A 4,602-nucleotide genomic window follows, 5' to 3' on the forward strand; every position below is an offset into this window, starting at 1 on the left:
GCTTTGAATAAAAGTGTCATTTCTGTTCGCCTCATTCTTTCAATTGCCTTGTGTAGTATACTGTAGCAGCTCTTTCCATGTATGGTCCAAGTTTCATCGAGTTTTGTTACTTGACATTGAAAAATCATGGGAAAGTTACTTCCGTCCTTAAGTTCTGCGAACCGGCGTATATAAATGATCTAGTGCACCGGTCCCCAACCCAGGGGCCGCAGCCCATTTGTGGGCCGTGGGGAGTGTGGCACTGGGCGTCGAGTGCCGGTTGAGAGTTCAAGACAAGATTAAAGTTTTTGGGAGCTTCAGGAGTTTCACACTCTATTTGTTAAGGTGAGCGAGTACAGAATGAAATAAAGAGTTGAAATGCTTGCCAGTTTCTTTTTTTATGTTAGGCAGCTAGAACTGTACACCCCTACAGATTGCGCTTCAGGGCTGGCGTGCCGCCGGCCACTGTGACCGAGCGGTTCTAGGCACTTCAGTCCGGAACCACGCGGCTGCTACGGTCGCAGGTTCGAATCCTGCCTCGGCCATGGATGTGTGTGATGTCCATAACTTAGTCAAGTTTAAGTAGTTCTAAGTTTAGGGGACTGATGGCCTCAGATGTTAAATCCCATAGTGCTTAGAGCCATTTGCTGGCGTGCCGCCTCGGCTGGCTACTTGTGGTGTAAACCCATAACGTGCCACAATTCTATCGTAATTTGTCGAGCTGGTAGCTCATCGGACACAATTCTTCAGAAGAACGACTCGTTTGATTTTTAGTAATTTAATATTCCGATACAAGAAGGTCCTTTACGTCCCGCCCGCGGCTAAGATTATGAGAGAGAGAACTTTGATTGTATTTCTTACGAGCTGAGGTGGAGGAAGCAACCATCCCGGCATTTGCATCGAGTGACGTGGGTGACTGCAGAAAACTGTTATCTGGATGGCCGACCGGGGAACTGAACCCGGATGTCTCGAATGTGAGCTGAAAGCATTAGGCAGGACACCACTTCCCGCAGTCCCCATGGAGATATTGCTGAATAACTACTCGTTGATACACTTGATGAGTTTTTCTACAATCCGCACAAGCCTTTTCAACTGCACTTTCTTTGAAAAATATATACAGGAGTAGATTGAATGTAGGTAGTAATATGAGGCTAAAATTAACCAGTCGATGCGGTTGTCTACAAAATGGGGGCAGTGCCAGAAGAAATCAAAAGAAACGCAGAGGATCGATGATTGCTGCGGGGACTGAGATTCATAGGAAGAATCTTAAGGAAATGTGGTTTACAAGACACTTGTTCGACCAATTTATGATTATTGGTCATCGGTCTGGGACTCTTACCAGGTTGCGTTAATAGAAGAGACAGACGAGATCCAATCAAGGGTGTGCTTTACGTCACGGGATTGTTTAGTCGGCGCCGTAGCATTAAGGAGAAGCTTAACAAAGTCCAGTGGCAGTCGCTGCACCAGAGAAGTTGTGCGCCAAGGAGAGGTTTACTACCGACATTCTGAGAGCACGTCCCGGAAAGAATTGGACAACATATTACTTTCTCTCAAATACGTCTCTTAAAATGAGCACGACGAGAAAATTCGAGAAATTAGAAGTAATACGGGTGTTAACCGATAACCATTCTTCTCACGCCCCTCCTCCACAACCCATTAAGTTGCTTGCGAAGTGGAGATGTATACTGGCTGACAAAAGAAGTGAATCACCCAGGAATCGTAGGTGGATGTCAATGTAACTTGGTACACGTACACACGATCGACGGGTATGTAAATGATGAGAGGTGCAATGATCTGTGATAGGTAAACGCCCACCAGAGCGCATTAGTGTTGTTCGTTTTTAATGTTCTTACTATCCCTGGTATACGGGGTATAAGATATACGTGAACAGCGACAGATGTTGAGTAATCACCGTGAAGGGGGCGTACACGCTTAGCGGCGTAGGAAACAGTGTTATCGACGGCTGACAGTTAAAAAGGGGCCTCTTTATCGATCTCCATTACACCGGCTGGTCGAATCGTACAGCACGCAGATTCGCGGTGCATTCCGATGTGACAGTGGTCTGATGTTGGACTGCATCGGCAGGCACACTCGCCCTCAAAGTTCCGTTCGACTACGTCTGGCCGCCACAAGGGAGGATCACTTTATTGTGCACCGAGCACATCGTAACTCCCACCATAAGAGTACAAGGTATGGACTCTCCGCAACGTTCTGTGTCATCTCACACCACTGTGTTCAGTAATGAATCGCGGTTCTGCACTACCTTGATGACCAATGTCGGCGAATATGGCAGCGACTTCGTCCCACTCTTCCAACGTTTAGGAGAGACGAAGCGGTGTTACTCCTGGGGTCATGTTGTGGGAAGCTATCGGGTAAGACTTCAGGTCAGTGTGTCACCTCTCATGTGACAGTATCGCCGTGCCAATTTTCAACAGAAGAATGGTCCTGCACATACGGCACTGTCTCTGTGAACTGGATGGTTTGTGGGGTTGAAGGGACTGGACTGCAAAGGTCATCGGTCCTCTGTGAACTGTTTGCCTGATGTTGATGTATCCCTGTAGGCAGCAAGATCGATTGGTCTGTCCCCGATAGAACGTGTGTGAGATCAGCTCGAACGTCAACTCAGTCCCAGTGCCAGAATCCCTGATATAGGGGAACAATTACATCGATGAAATTACAATGAAATCCAGACCATCAGCTGCGTATAGGTGTTGATAAATATCAACGGGGAGAGCTGTAAATGTGTGCCCCAACCGGGACTCGAACTCGGGATCTCCTGCTTACATGGCAGACGCTCTAACCGACTGAGCCATCAAGCACACAGAGGATAGTGCCACTGCAGGGTTTTATCTCGGGTACGCTCCCCGTGAGATCCACATTTCCAGCTTACTGTCGACACACTACATTTTTAGCGTCCCTGCCCACTATACTCATTACTCGCGGCAGTCAATCTACCGATTCCCGTAAGAGTTCGAGCAATGTGAGTGGATCCGCGCTGAAGAAGATCGTTGGCCAGAAAGCCTTATCTATATGAAGATGGTATCTGTTCTTTCGGACATGTCCTAAGGAACAGATACCATTGGCGATCTTGCAGCACTCGAAGAATGAAATTACAATGAAATCCAGACCATTAGCTACTTACGGACGTTGATGAATATCAAATGTGTGTCCCGACTATGATCTTCTTCATTGCAGATGCACTCACATTGCTTAAACTCTGACAGGAATCAGTACATTGACTGCCGCGAGTAATGAGTATAGTTGGTAGGGGCACCAGAAATGTAGTGTGTGGACAGTAAATGGGAAATGTGGGTCTCACAGGGAGCGCACCAGAGATAAGTCCCTGCAGTCGCATTATCTTCTGTGTCTTCGATGGCCAGTACAGAACTAGATGGTATTCTTGGCCCCTCGTACGGTCCCGATCATGTTTTCCTCATTGTGTCGCCGAGGCAGTACTGATGTATTTAGCTGCTCATGAGACAGGAATCAAATCATGATGCTATGGGAAATGCAGTGGACTTGTGTACCGTTTAGTATTCTTGTTACAAGCTTCAGTCAGCGAAGAGTTTGTTCAGTTCTCCAGTCGCGTTTCTTACCTTGAAGGCCGGTCGGTGTGGCCGAGCGGTTCTAGGCGCTACAGTCTGGAACCGCGCGACCGCTACGGTCACAGGTTCGAATCCTACCTCGGGTATGGATTTGTGTGATGTCCTTAGGATAGTTAGGTTTAAGTAGTTCTAAGTTCTAGGGGACTGATGACCTCAGAAGTTAAGTCCCATAGTGCTCAGAGCCATTTGAACCATTTGAACTTACCTTGAGGTGTTTGAAGTATTTGCTTGGACTTTGTTTATACTTTCTGTCTTAAGAGTGTTTTTAGCCAAGAAGGCTACGTTACTGTTGAAAGTGGAAGTCATTTCGAATTGTTCTGTCTGTTGTGACGTTACTTGTTGACTTGGTGCTGTGTAGTGGCAAACTCATACACAATGGTCGGTGTGATTTGTCAGGAAGAGTAAAAGGCTTATATGTTCCTGGTATGTACTGTATTATGCGTTCGGGAATCGAGTATGGCTGCATGGGGAATGGTTGCAGTGTGAAGTGCGAGCAGGGATTAGTTACGCAAGTCGGGTAAGCGTTGGTAGTCCAACGGTTAAAATTCTTCCTGCGGTAGGCACCCACAAGTTGTCAGAGCCGGTTTGTCGTGTCATTGGCTTGTGTGTTCTCGTTTGTTGGGGCTGCACGTTCTGGAAACGGTTATAGCTCCACTGTGAGTGGTTCCACTGTGACATGTGATCGGTAATGAGGCACACATGTATCACGTGTGCTTTCTAGTTCAACCAGGTGAGAGATAGTGCCGTATAATTTGGCTGTCTGTGGTGTTGTATTAACTTGGGTTAAAACTGTGTAGGTACTGTTCGAAATCTGGTTGATTCAGTGTCTTAGTGATAGGACTCAAGTAGTGTTTCCTGACGAGAAATAATTTGTATGTTCCAGAGAGGGGACTGGAAAGTATGGTGCATGAGTGTACTGAGCGCAATACCAGTTACTAAATTGAGATTGGAAGTAGCACTGTTAATTAGATGTCCACTTAGTGGCGGAATCTGTAATCATGTTGGTCGAGAGAGCTGT

General features: G+C 46.8%; 1 non-coding gene across 1 annotated transcript; it reads right to left on the minus strand.

Annotated features, from left to right (window-relative positions):
- Positions 1-2,724: 2,724 nt before the first annotated feature.
- Positions 2,725-2,797, minus strand: Trnat-ugu. Its single transcript has one exon. It is a non-coding gene; the product is annotated as a tRNA-Thr (tRNA).
- Between the last annotated feature and the right edge of the window lie 1,805 nt (positions 2,798-4,602).

This window comes from Schistocerca americana, chromosome 1 (genome assembly GCF_021461395.2).
Source record: "Schistocerca americana isolate TAMUIC-IGC-003095 chromosome 1, iqSchAmer2.1, whole genome shotgun sequence".
NCBI lineage: Eukaryota > Metazoa > Arthropoda > Insecta > Orthoptera > Acrididae > Schistocerca > Schistocerca americana.